Genomic DNA, 16112 nt, shown 5'->3' on the forward strand with positions numbered 1-16112 from the left:
TTGGCTTTTGTCCCAAGATGTCCAGTGTGTGGCATCTAGCCATGCCAGGCTGTCCTCAGGGCTGCAGAATTTCTCCTAACTGGTCCTTTCCTTGGCCTGAGATGAAGGGATGTGATCCCTAAATTCCTAGGATATCACAGCTGAGAAAGGACAACACAATTAGATAGGATCTTTGATTCAATTAAAACATTTGTGACAGTTTGCCAATTGCATCGAAGGATGGTAGAAAGGAAGAAAAAAAGGTTTCATTGGTACATGGTACATGTACAGTCTGTTATAACTGCTCATTTCCCAGGGGGTGGTTTGCTGTTTGTAAGTGAAGAGTTGGGCAAACTACTGTATTTCCTTGAATATCAGCTTCTAGCTCCTCACCTCTAAATTGAAGATAATGATAATATGATAATAATGCTTTCCTGTTTTGGTTATATTAAGGATCATTTGCAAAGCACTATGGAAAAAGAAAAGTCAGATAAATATCATTCATCTATTATTTTGGTTTTCTTTACCTCCTTGCCCCTCCTCCCTCCCCTCCCATCTATCTTTCTTCTAGTACTGAGGCTTGAAGTGGGGGCCTTGCACTCTTGCTTAACTTATTGACTCAAGGCTAGCACTCCACCACTTGAGCCACAGCTCCTTTTCTGGCTTTTCACTGGTTAATTGGAGATAAGAGTCTCATGGACTTTCCTTCCTTGGCTGGCTGGCTCTGAACCATGATTCTTAGATCTCAGTCTCCTGAGTAGGATTACAGGAGTGAGTCACCACTGCCTGGCCTTTCTCTGTTTTCTACAGGCCCTACAGCCAGCCATTGAGTCAATTCATTGCCCTTTCTGTAAAGGTTCCTAATTCTAAGTTCACCTGCAAAATCACCCACAAAACAGCCAAATAGTCCAACCCAAATTATTGGTTCCTACCGCAACAACCACAGAAATTTGTAATATGATTTCACATGCACCATCTGCTTCATTTGTATATGTTTTCATTTTTTAACAGTTACTATCATCTCTATAGATTTTCCCCTTGTGTATATAGTAATATTACTTCATGAAACACTACTGCAGTTTTCAAATGATCTTGGATATCACATGGGTTCTGTGCTCTAGAGCTTGCAAAAGCACACAATGCATGTGTTCACCAGGGAATGGCAGAATGCATAGTCTATTCTAAAAACTTTTAAGTTCTAAATTGTTTGTGATTAACACCAAGAACTTAAACCCATTTGTTCACTTATTAATTCATTTAAGAAGTATTAATGAGTTTTGGAGTACAGTTAGTACCCTTCCCATATCCCCTCTTGTCATTCCAGTGCATATCTGGAGGCTGTGATTACAAACCCCAGCAGTGCTTTCTCTGGGGTGAGGGATAGGAGTGGGAATAAAAATGCTAGCTTCCTTGCTTCTCAGTTTGGAATCTCGGAAGCAACCCAAGCAGGAACTAGTGAGGATGGACTCTTCACTGGCTGTCTTCTCCTGCCCATCTCATGTTCCTGCTCCTTTACTGGTGATTTCTGGGATCGTCTCCTAAGTAAACTTGGACTTATAACATTTTCCTAGGGCGTGTTTCTGGAGAGATTCAACCTCCAATGAAGTGAGTCCTTACTAGAATCAAAGCATTGTGTTAGATGTGCATAATGATGCAATGGATAGAGCCACTGACCCCAAATGAGCCTACAGATTAGATGGGGAGATGAGACATGTGCAGAAACATCAATGTGAATGCACAATTATTTCATTAAAAATATTTAATCCTATTAAGCCTCTGCATTGTGCCCTTCCCTCCTCTTCCCTCTCTTTTTCCCTTTCATCCTCCCTCTACCACCCCATCGCCTGTCTAGATTCCAGTTGACAATAATCTTCAGTGCTATGATGAAGTCTGCCTACTTATGAGAACTTATTGCTACATTTTTAGGACTTTCTCTAGCAGTTATTACACAAAACCATCATTAAAACTCACATTGACTGGCACTTGTGACTCATGTCTAATTCTAGCTACATAGGAGGCTAAGATCTGAGGATCATGGTTTGAAGCCAGCCCTGGCAGGAAAATCATGATACTCTTATCTCTAATAAACTACTCAGAAAAAGCTGGAAGTGGCGCTGTGACTCAAGTGGTAGAGCGCTAGCCCTGAGAGACTCAGGGTCAGAGCCTAGAGTCCAAGCCCCAGGTCCGGTCTGTGCGCATGCGTGCGCGCGCGCGCGCGCGCGCGCGCGCGCGCGCGCACACACACACACACACACACACACACACACACACACACACAGACACACACACACACGTAGTAGGATGCCAGTGGCTTATGTCCTAGCTACTCAGGAGGCTGAGATGTGAGGATTGTGGTTCAAAGCCAGTCTGGGCAGGAAATTCCACGAGACTCTTCCCTCCAATTAATGGCCAAAAAGCCAGAAGTGAAGATATAGCTCAAGTAGTTAGTAGACTAGCCTTGAGTGACAGTGCCCAGGCCCTGAGTTCAAACCCCGGGGCTGGCACAAAAACTAAAGCAAACAACAACCACTCTCCCCACAAAATCCAAAACAAAACAAAACAATAACAACCAAAAGTAAGGCTGTAAGGTGAATCCAGTCAGCAAGAAACAGGGAAGCCACATTTTGAGAGGTCACATTGGGAGTCTTTATTAGAAAGCTGGTGACTGCAGGTGGATTCCAATCACAAAAAGCCTGCAGCCCTGTGAATACACATAACACTGTTAGAAAACTGAGCCATGAGAGCAAAAAAGGAAAGAAGGAGCAGAAACACAATACCAATAAACCAGATCAATCCTGTTAGAGAGCTGAAGTGGGATGCCATATTAACTGGAAGATACCCAGGAGACAGGACACAGCACCCAAGGCCTGGTGTAATGGTGTCTGAGCTGGTCTGGCCCTAATATAGGGTCAGGTTGGGGACAGGGTCACAGTAGACAGGCACAGGACTAACAGACCCAGTAACCTATCATTTCCCCACCCCTGCCTCTAATAATTCAGGCATACCAATCACCTGAGGTGGGACTTTCCCTCCCTCCCTCCACTATGAAGACAAGATGACAGCAGTTAAACCCAATTCCCTATCCGCCACATGGCCAAGGTGGTGCCATTAGACCCAGCATCTCCACTTCAGTAATAGGCTGCCTGTGGTAGCACATATTTCTAATCAAGAGGCAGAGGTAGGAAGATCATCATCTTGAGGACAGGCTGGCAGCACTTTGACTCATCTTGCTTGCTTATTAGTTGACAACAAAGTGAATGCACTTCTTAAAAGAAGACCCTCCTTTTGCCTTCCTAGCATCTTAAACAGTGATGGACAGATAGAGGATGCTCAGTTGGACACATTAGATGAAGGGGTGGGACATTGCTTCTACCTTCTCTCTTCCCATTCACCACAACCTAATGATTACCTTTGCCACCCATTCCTTCCTCTAAAATTATCTTTCCAGGTTCTTGGTGACCTGTGAGTTTCCATGTTTACCTTTCCTCACTTCTGCACTCTCTTCTCTCTGTGAACCCATCCTCTTGATTAACTTTTCCCTTGTCTGTTCTTGTATCCTGGGTGTCATTTTCTTATACCTGCCTCTATCTCCCCTCCCCTCCAAACTGAGCCCAACTATGGCATGCTTTGGGCAAATAGATGAGGTAAAAGCAACTTGGTTCTGAATCTCAAGTAACCTCCTGTATTTTTGCTTAGTTTCTTTTGTTTCAGTCATCTCCATGAGAAAGGCTTGCTGATCCCAAGAAGAGCCGAGCCAAGAGCTTAGGAGTGAGCTTCTAACATACCCCAGTCAAGCCCAGGTTATCGAAGAGTCACCAGTCCACCCAGAGACTTGTGATGGAGCCAGCCCAGCTCATCCAAGCCTCAGCTGACCTGACTGGCCTGAGCTCTAAAACAAAACTAGATTTTTTTTTTAAGCCCCAAGTTCCAGAGTGGTTTGTTATGAGCAAGAGTTGTGTGATGCATTTTCAAATGCTATTTAAGGGCTGAGAATGTGGCTTAGTGGTAGAGTGCTTGCCTAGCATGCATGGGTTTGATTCCTCAGTACTACATAAAGAGAAAGAGTCAGAAGTGGTACTGTGGCTCAAGTGGTAGAGTGTGAGACTTGAGTAAAAAGAAGCTCAGAGACAGTGCCCAGGCCCTGAGTTCAAGCCCCAGGACTGGCCAAAAAAAAAAAAAAGCTGTTTGTGATTGTTGATGAGCTTCAGGTTAGGAGACTCTCCCCACCCCCACATACAGACAAATGTATGCTTAGTTTTCAAATGTGTCACTGAAGTCAGGTGCTGATGGTTCACACCTGTAATACTACCTACTTGGGAGGCTGAGTTCTGAGGATCTTGGTTCAAAGCCAACCCAGACAGTAAAGACTGTGAGACATTTATCTCTAATGAACCACCAAAAAGCTGGAAGTGGATATGTGGCTCAAGTGGTAGAGTACCACCACTGGGTGAAAAGCTAAGAGATGGACCCCAGGCCCTGAGTTCAAGCTTTAGTACTGGCACCAAAAAAAAAATGTATCACTAATCCTGACTCCAAGCATACCTTCAGACCCAAAAGAACACAATCACTGGTCCAGTAGCCATGTCTCAGTCAACACAGCACTGATCCCATCAGGTTTTATCACCTAGTGACAAGGTGGTTTAGTTTGCATGAGCACACTCTGATATTTGCACAAGGACAGAATCGCCTAAGGTCATGTTTCTCAGAATGTGTGATTGTTGAGTAAAGCAAGACTGGATCTCTACCCAGACGTGGTTTGTCTCCTTGAATATTTTTTGTTTTTGTTTTAGGTCCTGGGGCTTGAACTCAGGACCTGGGGTACTGTTATTTAGCTTTTCCACTCTAGGCCCTACCACTTGAGCCACAGCTCCACTTCCAGCTTTTTGGTGGTTACTTGGTGGTAAGAATCTCATGGACATTCCTATCTGAACTGGCTTTGGGCTATGATCCTCAGATCTCAGCCTCCTGAAGTACAGGTGTGAGCCCCTGGCATCAGGCTTCCTTACTGTTTCTCACCTGTTCACTCTTCTGAGTGTCATCTCAGCAGTGACACTAACTCTTCTGTCACTCATGCCAGAAACAGGCTTGTGACTTCCTTCCCATTCAGGGGATCAAGACTTACCCACTTTACCTCCTAACCACCTTTCATGAAGGACCCTTCCATGTGTATAGATACACACACACACACACACACACACACACACACACACACACACACACACACACTTGTGTCCATGCATTGCCTGAGCTGATGTGATGGTCTCCAAATCCATTGGGCCCAATCACCCAAAAAGAACATGTCAAGGGAATGATCACAGATGCCATGCATCACAAACCCCTCCTTAAAGAACCACTACCAGAAGTTACATGTGCCAGACTCTTCCACCACACACCACACCTTCAAGATGTAATAGAATTTGGGAGGGTGGAGGGGGCACAGAAAAGGTGAAACTAAGGGTGAACAAATACAACAGTGGTACTCACTAGACATTACGTGGCAAATGAACTGTATATCTTGTGGGTGGGGACAGGTGGGGAAAACTGGGAGAGAGCAAGGGAAGGAGAGACATGATTCAAAAAGAATTGTATTCATTGCCTGATTCATGTAACTGTAACCCCTCTGTATATCAACTCTATAATAAACATAAAAATAAGAGCTCATTTTGTGTTCATCTCTACTGAATTAAAAAAAATGCAACAGAGAGTGTTATGGCTATGAGTAAGAATGGTAAGGGCAAAAGCTTCCCCAGGAATCAGCCCTGTGACTGTGAACAGAGTACTAAGTCCTGTGCCTCAGATTCTTCATTTCTAACATGAAGATCATGGGCTGGATATGATGATACAGAAATGAGGAGGCAGAGGCAGGAGGATTGTGAATTCAAGGTCAGCTTTGAATACATAGCAAGATTTTGTTGCAAGAAAGGAAGGAAGAAAAAAAAGGAAACCAACAACTCTCCATTAAGGACTGAAGGTATAGTTCAGGTGGACAGCACTTGCCAACGTGCATGAGGTCCTTGTTTGATCCTCAGAACAACAAAAATAAAATGGAGACAATGGTACCTCCTTTACATGGTTGTTCTGAGGGTTAGCTATATTTGTATAGGGCATCTAAAAATGGTACATGATAAAATCTGAACATATTGCAGTTTGGTACCATGTCCTTTTCATGTGTTATTTACTTCATTGTCATTTATCATTCATTCATAATTTGTTTTTGTTTTTGGTCAGTCCTAAGGCCCGGGCACTGTCCCTGAGCTTCTTTTGCTCAAGGTTAACATTCTCTCACTTGAGCCACAGCACCACTTCCGGCTTTTTCTGTGTATGTGGTACTGAGGAATTGAACCCAGGGCTTCATGCATGCTAGGCAAGCACTCTACCACTAAGTCATTTTCCCAGTCTCTTTTAGTTGTTGACAAAGCAAAACTTTTGAAACTGTAAGATATCTTACTGCTCTTACTAAATTGCAAATATTCAAAAAGTATTTTTTGAATACTGTCACGAATTAATAGACCATGTTAAGTAATTATTCTGGTGTGTTTAACTTTTCCTAACAAGAATGCTTTATTTGCTTAAAATATACAACTAAAATCTGATATGTTCCTTTTTTGAGTTAGTTTTAAGTATGATATGCTAACAAATGAAATTAATTTTTTTTGTCAGTTGGGGGGGGTGGGTGGGCTTGGACTCAGGGCCTGGGCACTGTCCCTGAGCTGTTTTACTCAAGGCTAGCACTCTATCACTTTGAGCCAAAGTTTCACTTCTGGTTTTCTGGTGGCTAATTGGAGATAAGTGTCTCACATTCTTACCCAGCCTGGCTTGGAAATGTGATCCTCAGCTCTCAGCCTCCTGAGTAGCTATGATTACAAGCATGAGCCATCAATGTCTGGCTCTTTCCCACCCACCCCCGCCCCCCTTTTATACTGGGCTTGAACTCACAGCCTAGAGCTTGCTCAGCTAATTTGCTCAAGGCTGGTGGTCTACTACATTTTCCTTGAAGACTCTGCTGCTCACCCCCTTCTCTCCTTAGTGTGGAGTAATTCCATGCCTACAGTCCCCAGATCCCCTCAGGCCTTTCTCTAACACCTCCTTGTGTTGGCTTTGTATTGACATCACCTGTCTACACCTGAGACAGCAGGAACTTGTTTCTAGCTCTCTAGCATTGCGAGATGGAATGTTCCTCATGTGGCTGGAAGGCTGAGACTCAGCAGTTAAAGACTTCAACCGGGGTAAGCAGTGTCTTTCACTCCCTCCCACTCCCCAAAGGCATCTTCTATCCAGCAGGCTTTGGGATACCTTTGGTTTTCCCAGCTGTATCTTAGGAGAGCTAATGGGCTGAGCAGGGCTAAGGATAGAGCTCTTTGGGTGCAGAAGTATGTGAGAGGATCAGACCATGATGATGATGGTAGTAGTTGGGCTGATCAGCCTTCATGGAGCCTGGTGGAGGGAGGTTGTGTTCTCAGCTCAAAGGAGCCTGAGGACAATGAATCTGGGGGTGGGTGGCATACCACACCACAGAAGGGGTGGGAGAGGATGAGGAGAGGGACAAAGGAAAGGCAAACTCAGACCAGGCCACGCTTCCATTCTGAAGTAAATGTTGTATTGAGGCTGAACCAAATATTGAATTAGGAGAAGGAACAGACACAGGGAGGCCCCTTTGTAAACATCTCTCACTCTAGGGACTTTGTGATCCTGTCATTCCTAGGATAATATTTACAGAACATGTGTTTACTGGTCTCCCCTTTTTGCAGGCTCTACCCTCTGCACAGAGTACATTATGGTGCCCCTTATCCTCACCTTCTGATACTTCCTGATACATTCTGATACACTATGTCCAGATTTGCTTCTTGTTGCAAGGCTTTCTCTGACTGATTAGGGCAGGGGTGAGTTGGAAGTCCCCCTCACCAGTAAAAACTATTAATCAATGAAGATTGGGAGTGAGTATTGGGAGCAAGTAAATCAACAACCACATTCTTACCCTTTGGATGGGACATTTTCAGGGTATATTCCATATGGTTTCCAGACATGCCTGTGGTACCAGGAACCCCCAGCAGCTGGGGTTTTTATGGTGTGCTCTTTGTTGGCTCCTCCTTTTCCATTTTCCCCACCAATTATTTCCTATATGATCCTCCTCTAGACAAATTACAGATGGCCTCTCATACCACAGGTGCTGCAGCCACCAAGTTAACCAAGATAAAAAATATTCAGCAAAAATTGTATCTGTTCTAAACATATAGACTTTTCCCCTTATCATTCATGATTCCCTAAATGACCCAATATCCTCACTATTTCCGTAGCATTTACATTGTATTAAGTATTCTAAATCATCTAGAGATGATTTAAAGTACATGGGAGATGTGCCTAGGTTCTATGCAAATACTAAGCCATTTTACTTAAGATTAGCGTATCCCTGGATTTGGGCATTAGTGGTGGATCCCAGAATCAATCCCCCTCAAATATCAAGGGACTGACTACTATATTTGAACTAAGTCCTCCTGCCAGGGTCTGCTTCTGGGAAAACTTTAAACAAAGACAAACAGTGGATAAGATAAAGGAGGCCCTGTCCATGGATAGCTCTTCAACATCTGGGTCTTTAAAGGATCCATGTGTCATTTCAGACTCCTTGCTCAACCTAGTACCAAATCCTAGCACTCCACACAGTGAACAAATAAATGATCAACCTCTCTAAAGCCCAGAGGAGTACATCCATACTCAAAAAGTTCAATGGCTTGCCCGAGGTCAAGAAGAACTAGTGGGTAGCAACTGCTTGACTTTTATTTGAAGTTGAGCCCACTGCTAGAAAATGATTGCATAGCCGGGCGCTGGTGGCTCACGCCTGTAATCCTAGCTACTCAGGAGGCTGAGATCTGAGGATCGCGGTTCAAAGCCAGCCCGGGCAGGAGAGACCGTGAGACTCCTATCTCCAATAAACCACCAGAAAACCGGAAGTGGCGCTGTAGCTCAAGTGGTAGAGCGCTCGCCTTGAGCTGAAGAGCTGAGGGACAACGCCCAGGCCCAGAGTTCAAGCCCCACGACCGACAAAAAAAAAAAAAAAAAAAAAAAAAAAAAAAAAAAAAAAAAAAGAAAATGATTGCATATAGGAAGCTAATCCGGGTTAATTCCTGTTCATCAATCATTAATGGGTTTAGGAGCCACTGCCATTAAAAACAGGAACGAATGGTTTAATTTCAACCTAACCCTCCTGTACTCCCTCATGCAGGTTTTTATTTTCCACATCTAACAAGAAGGCGGCTCAGTGGTAAGAATGCTTGCCTTGCATGCATGAGGCACTGGGTTCGATTCCTCAGCACCACATAAGCAAAGAGAAAAAAGCTGGAAGTGGTGCTGTGGCTCAGGTGGTAGAATGCTAGCCTTGAGCTGAAGAGCTGAGGGACAGTGCCCAGGCCTAGAGTTCAGGCCCCACGACCGGATCCCCCCACCAAAAAAAAAGAAGGGGAACAATGTAAATGGGAGTGGAGAGGGGGTGGAGGACTGTCCAAGAAACAGGTATCAGGCCCCAGATTCTGCAGCCACAGGTGCTACAGCAACAGTGTGGACAGTTGGGTCAGCCACAGCTCTTTTGGCCTCTTAGAAACATGTTAAAAAAAAAGCTGGCTTTGAAGAATTAAAATTAATACTATTAATTCAATTTGTTAAAAATCAACACTATTAATAGTGGTTAAAAACCAAGCTTAAAATTAATTTAATTGAGCCTGGTGCTAGTGGCACACACCTGTAATCCTAGCTACTCAGGAGGCTGAGAGCTAAGGATGGTGGTTTGAAGCCAGCAGGGTGTGGGAAAGGCTATGAGATTCTTATCTCCAATAAACTACTGAGAAAAAGCCAGAAGTGACTTTGTGGATCAAAGTAGGTAGAGCACTAGTTTTGAGTAAAAGAAGCTCAGGGACAGTGCCCAGGCCCCGAGTTCAAGCCCTAGGACTGGCAAAAAATAATAATAAAAAAATTGCTGGTGCTGGTGGCTCATGCCTGTAATCTTAGCAACTCAGGAAGCTGAGATCTGAGAATCGCGGTTCAAAGCCAGCCCGGACAGGAAAGTCCGTGAGACTCTGATCGCCAATGAATCACCAGAAACTCAGAAGTGGCGTTTTGGCTCAAGTGGTAGAGCGCTAGCCTTGAGCTGAAGAGCTGAGGAACAGCGCCCAGGCCCAGAGTTCAAGCCCCACAACCAACCAAAAAAAACAAAAACAAAAAAAAAAGAATTAGGTTATAAAGGAGAGAGGGTTGGCTACCCTTCGGGGTAAGGTTAGGTAATGAAGAAATAGCAATTTGTTGGGGTTTTCGGGATATAGGTGGGTTTTCTTGGGCCAAAGCCTTTCCTTCTCCCCTTTACAGGGAATAAGATTGCCACCACGGATGGATGGTTAGTTAACTATTGCTCTGCTCTGCGGGTTAGGGTGTGTACAGTATCTCAGACTATGTCTCAGGTGTTCCCTGGCTGCTCAAGGGGTGTGTAACCCTACCTCAATTCCTTGAGCACCTCTGAGCCTTCCATCTCCATGCAGTCTGGTGCTGACTGAAACCTCTTGGAAGGAAGATCAGACAGCAGAACTCGTCCTCACAGCCAGAGACCCCAGGGGGGCGGTGCTTTGGGCGAAGTTAGTTGGGTTTAAATAAAGCTTTTCCCCTGATGTTCCCAGATTGCGCAATCCTGCTCAGGGTGACACCCACCGCCATCTCAGCTCCGGCGGAGTTCAGAGCAGTAGGCCCAGGACCGCCAGGATTCGAACCTTCCGCCACCACCCCACTAGGCGGAGGCCACTCCAGTTAAGCGAAAGCTAGTAGCCCGGCCGCCACCCCCGCCGCAGCCCGCCCCGGGGTGGGCGTGGCCGGCCTGCGACCTCCCTAGGTAGGCCGGGCGTCCTAGCCCCGCCCCCGCGCAGAGCCGAGAGCTGCGCTGCGCGGCCCCGCCCCCACGGCCCCGCCCACCGCAGCTCCCTGCAGCTCCTCCCCTCTCTCATTGGTTGCGGCGTAGACCCGCCCCTCTGCCCAATGGCTGCGACCGCGGCTCGGCCGTCCGTGTCCTGAGTGGCCAGCGACCAGCAGAGTGGCGGAGAGCTGTCCAATGGGGAGAGGCGTCTCGATGAATGGCTGGCCCGGGTGGGGAAAGCAGGAGGCGGCGATCCCGGCGGAGGGGGGCCGTTCGCCAGCTCGGAGGCAGAAAGTGCCACGACTCCACACGCGCGCACGCAGCCAGCGAGCGGCCGGAGCGGACGGCGGACGGGGCGGACGGCGTCGGGGTCGCGGGAACTGCAGCTGCTTCGGGGCGGCTTCTCGGCGGAGGCTCGGCCGGCTCCTCTCTTGCGGTTCCGCGGCGGCGGCATCTCCTGCCCTCTCGCTCTCCCTCTCGCATCTCCGGCTGCAGGTAAAAAACTTGGCCGGGCCCTGCAGCGGCGGTGGCGGCGCGCGGACCAGGCCGTCGGGGCGCCCGGGCTGGCTGCACTGCGAGTGACACGTCTCCTTGGCGGCCCCTCCCCCGGCGCCGCCGGCCCGCCCGCCCCGGCCGTCGCCCAGGCCCCTCGGGTGGGACCTGGGGGTTAGGGGGTGTCTGGCAGGCCGAGCCCGTGCAGGGGCGTCGGCCCCAGCGCGCCCCGCCGTGCGGACCTTGCGCCCCGCCGTCGGGGAACCGCGGTGGCTACGCGGCGCGACGTGGCGACCCCTCCCTCGGGGCCGGGCCGTCGGGCCGGCCGGCGCGCTCCGAAGTTGGGTGAAGAAAGTTGGCGGCGGGGCGGGGCGGCGCACAGCTGGCGGAGGAAGGGGTTAAGTTTCGGGAAGCCGCCGGATGACGTTGCCGGGCTGGAGTCCGGGCCGGAGGGTGGGGGTGGGGGGCGGAAGACGGCGGGGCCGCCCCGGGGGAAGAGGCTAGGTGAGATGGACGACCCTGGAAGGAGCTCACCGGCCTGCGAGCTGTGGCCTAGGGCCCGCCTCGGGGGCAGGGGGGGGGTATCGGCGTGGCCCCGACGGGGCGGGCTGGGAGCCACGGGGCTGGCCGAGGGTGCTGTCCGGGGCCGGACGCTCGGCGGCCGCCGTGGCAACTTCCCGGAGTGCGGGGCGAGGCTCCTTGCTCCCCCTGGCGGTGGGGCCTCGGCACCGTTTTCCCCGGCGGGGCCGCGCGGACCCCGGCGCGACGGTGCCCGGCCGGGGTCGAGGGGCACCCAGGACTCTGTCCGGCCTGCCCCGCCCGCGGCTAGGATGAATGGACCAGCGGTGCCAGGCCCAGGCGGAAGCAGGCACCTCCGGCCCGGCCAGCCAAGCATGCTGGCACCCGTCCCGCCGCCCGCCCTGGCCCGCCAAGGCTGCCTGGCTTTGCCCCGGACTGGGAGAGCAAGCGGGCCTGCGCTTCCAGTAGGAAGGGAGGGGATGCTTCAGGGGCCTCTTCCAGGACTGTAAACCGCGAGCTCTGTCTGAGGTCCCCATGCCGTGGGGAGTAGCTTCGGACAAGTCCTTTTGCTCGGGACCTCTCATTTCCTTCTCTGAGTAAGGGGATCCTCCTCGCTTGTACTTGAGGGGACAGCACTGGGGACCCAGCTAGTAGTTAACACGCATTTACCTTTCCTTTTACGGTGGGATGCGGGGTTAGAGACTTAAGAGGAAAATGGAGCCAGATAGGTCCTGGCTACATCACCTCTGGCTCAGGTTCCCTAACCCCAATGAACCTGGGTTTTCTTATCTGTAGCCCGGAGATAGTACCACCCACTCCCAGTAGGATCAGAGTTGTTGTTCAGGGAAGTGCCTCCCTGCCTGGTCCTTGTGCAAACAGAAGGCAGTTTAGCAATAACCCTGGAGGTCAGAGGTCAGGATAGGCTGGGAAGCGCCACGGAAATGAAATTTAGGAGGCTTTCTGGAGCCTCCCGGGTCACTATTTGTTGAGCTGTTCATTCAGTGTGCTTAAACCTTCTGGTTCAGGAGTCCCTAGGTGGAATTTTCGGGAGGTTGGGGAAATAGGCCCGGAGAATTACACATCCTAGGCTAAGCATCTTGCACACTTAACAGTAGCCCTGTACTGTTGAGCATTTTCCACCACCCCCTTCACCTCATTACAGTTTTCAGATACCCTTGTCTTAACTTCCTGTTAATCCGAGACCCTAAGAAATTTGTGACCCTGCAGCATGCTACCTGTGTACTGTCCTAATTCCATTATGGACTTTTCTTTATTTTTCACATTTTATTTTATTGTAAAGATGCTGTATAAAGGGGTTACAGTTACATGAGTAAGGTTATTATGAACTTTTCAAAGGTCAGTTTACTATGGTCTGCCAACTTCTTTCCGAACTTTCCTTTACAAATGCAGCTTCCAGGTCTGAAAGTCTGGAGATGCCCACAGATGCCTGTCTAGTTAAGAAAAGGGAAAGTCAAGGCAGACCTTTTTATAAGATTTCCTATACATGGAGCAGCGCAGACCTGGATTGCCCGGCGAGCCGGGGTTGTCTGGCTCTTGGGCCAGTTGAGGCCTAGAGGAGGCCAAAATGGGGGACAAAAGCAAGAAAAGGATCTTGGGATTTTGGAACCAAGAGGGTTTCCAGTAAGTAGAGGTATAGGTACTATATTATAACAGAACTCTTCCCTTTTCATATTTAGTAATCAGGCCTTGACCATCTTTATCAAGGGAATAAGAAGTTAGAGTGATACTGTGATATATGAACATTTTTTTGTTATTGGGAGTTTTAAATCCTGAATCGAGTCACATTTGAGCAAATATGCTCTTTGCTGAAATCAGTTTTAACTCTACCGACTGCAATAATTATATAGCACCAAACTCAGTTTGAATAGTTGAGTGCAAATGATTTAATTGGCTATTGGCTTATTATGTAGCAGGGATACTTTTTTTTTTTTTTTTTTGTCGGTCATGGGGCTTGAACTCCGGGCCTGGGCGCTGTCCCTCAGCTCTTACAGCTCAAGGCGAGCGCTCTACCACTTGAGCTACAGCGCCACTTCCGGTTTTCTGGTGGTTTATTGGAGATAGGAGTCTCACGGTCTCTCCTGCCCGGGCTGGCTTTGAACCGCGATCCTCAGATCTCAGCCTCCTGAGTAGCTAGGATTACAGGCGTGAGCCACCAGCGCCCGGCAGGGATACTTTTTAAGTGTATGGGACCTTGGGTTCTTATTCTCTTAACCCTGAAAGCTTTAATAGACAAATGACACAGGATCAAGTGAGCAGATCATTTGTGTTTTCTTTGCTAAAATCAAAGAAAAATCCAGAGGGGAAAAAAAGGGTCAGAACTACAAGGGTAGAAATAGTACCATCCTTCAACATCCTGGACATGCAGTAGTTAAGTCCTCACACATCTTCCTGGTTTTCCTAAAGGGAGTGTTAAAAATGTAGATTGCCTGGCTTCTGGGGCAATTGAGGCCCAGAAGATGGAGGGGAACAAGACTGGGAGAAGAAGGCAAGAAAGGAATGTTGGGGTTTGGAAGCAGAGGGTGTCAATACTTACTATTTATTAAAGGAGGTAGACAAACAATTGTCTCATGGTATAAATGAAACTGAGTCCGACCTGACTTAAATTTGCTATTTAAAATTAGATTCTGTAATTTTGCTTTATATATTTAGGCCTCACAACAACCCTAATTTATAAGGCAGTTATTATTGTTTGTTATCTCTTTCATGGATGAGAATGAGGTTGCCCAACAAATCACCAGGAGGTGTTGTGCCTGTCCTGTGTTAGCTAAGTGACATGGTCCCTCTGCCGTGTGTGTGTGTGTGTGTGTGTGTGTGTGTGTATGTGTGTGTGTGTGTGTGTGTGTGTGTGTGTGTGTGTGTACGTGATGGTCCTGAGGCTTGAACTACTCAAGGCCTGGGTGCTGTCCCTGAGCTTTTTTGCTCAAGGCTAGTGCTCTACCAGTTGAGCCATAGCTCCACTTCCAGCTTTTGGGGGGTTAATTGGTGATAAGAGTCTCACGAACTTTCCTGCCTTAGCTGGGTTTGAAAGGTGAACCTCAAATCTCAGCCTCCTGAATAGCTAGCTACGATTACAGGTGTGCACCACTGGCACACAACTTCTCTGCCTTTTGAGCATTCTATGGGGCTGTATAATTTTACCTTCCTGGGACAGTAATTACCGAAGGGAGGATGCAAAACTAGAAGATTGAAATTAAGAGATTCAGTGGTAAAAAGCTGTTGAGTGAGTTGAAAATGAGCTACTAAGAGAAGGCATTCTGAATTTCATTTCTTTATGAAGCATCTCTATACTCGGCCTTCAAACTCTATACATACAGTGAATGATACCTAGGTATCATTCCTAGGTCCATATGAAATAAAGAATTAAGATCTTAGCTGGGCTCTGGTGGCCTGTAATCCTAGCTAATCGGGAGGCTGAGATGTGAGGATCATGGTTCAAAGCCAGCCTGGGCAGGAAAGTTTGTGAGACTTTTTTTTTTTTTGCTGGTCCTCGGGCTTGAACTCAGGGCCTAGGCTCTGTCCTTGAGCCTCTCTGTGCTCAAGATTAGCACTCTACCACTTGAGCCACAGCATCACTTCCAGCTTTTCTGAGTCGTTTATTGGAGATAAGTCTTACCAACTTTTCTGCCAGGACTGGCATTGAACTGCAATCCCCAGATCTCAGCCTCCTGAGTAGCTAGGATTACAGATGTGAGGCACCAGTGCCTGGCTTCCATGAGACTCTTATCTGTGAATAACCACCAGAAAACCAGATGTGGAGCTGTGGCTCAGTGGTAGAGCACTAGCCTTGAGCACAAAAGCTCAGGTCTTGAGTTCAAGCCCTGCCAACCAACAGAAAAAAAATAAAAAAATTAAAAAGTTAAGATGGTGGCCACATTTTAAGTGCTTATTAGTTACATATTGGTTAGTGTAGGTGTGCATCATTCCCTTTGTCACAGAAAGTCTGACTAGACAGCTTGGGTTAGGTAGCTGGCGTTCACTGAACATTCAGGTTCTTGTTCTTGAGCTTATAGAAATATTATGATGTTGGACCAGACGAAATTGGCCATTCAGTAAGTCAAAACAGCTGATTGGTGGCAGATCACATATAAACTTCAGCCTAATAAAATGTAAATTTTAAAAAGCATTAGTCCTAGCTTTTCATGCTTTGTAAACCACATGCCAAGAAAAAGGGGTTGATTGTGGAGGCAGCAGTTTTTACCTGATATTCACAGCATCA

General features: G+C 47.7%; 2 protein-coding genes across 5 annotated transcripts in view; one reads left to right on the top strand and one right to left on the bottom strand.

The window, feature by feature from the left end:
• The window catches only part of LOC138803692 (barrier-to-autointegration factor-like protein), a 49903-nt gene extending 39192 nt beyond the window's left edge, over positions 1-10711 (bottom strand). The window contains exon 1 of one of the 2 annotated variants that reach the window (XM_069987750.1): positions 10666-10711. The gene's annotated coding sequence lies outside the window, so the exon portion shown is untranslated. Of the gene's footprint in view, positions 1-10457; positions 10643-10665 lie in introns of those variants that run through there. The other variant, XM_069987749.1, reaches the window with a different exon arrangement.
• A 422-nt stretch (positions 10712-11133) lies between these two features.
• LOC138803708 (ribosome-binding protein 1-like) overlaps positions 11134-16112 on the top strand; it is a 72834-nt gene continuing 67855 nt past the window's right edge. For all 3 annotated transcript variants that reach the window (XM_069987778.1, XM_069987779.1, XM_069987780.1), the window contains exon 1: positions 11134-11359. The gene's annotated coding sequence lies outside the window, so the exon portion shown is untranslated. The remainder of the gene's footprint in view (positions 11360-16112) is intronic.

This window comes from Dipodomys merriami, unplaced genomic scaffold (assembly GCF_024711535.1).
Source record: "Dipodomys merriami isolate MVZ:Mamm:240054 unplaced genomic scaffold, mDipMer1.0.p SCAF_346, whole genome shotgun sequence".
Classification (NCBI taxonomy): Eukaryota; Metazoa; Chordata; class Mammalia; order Rodentia; family Heteromyidae; genus Dipodomys; species Dipodomys merriami.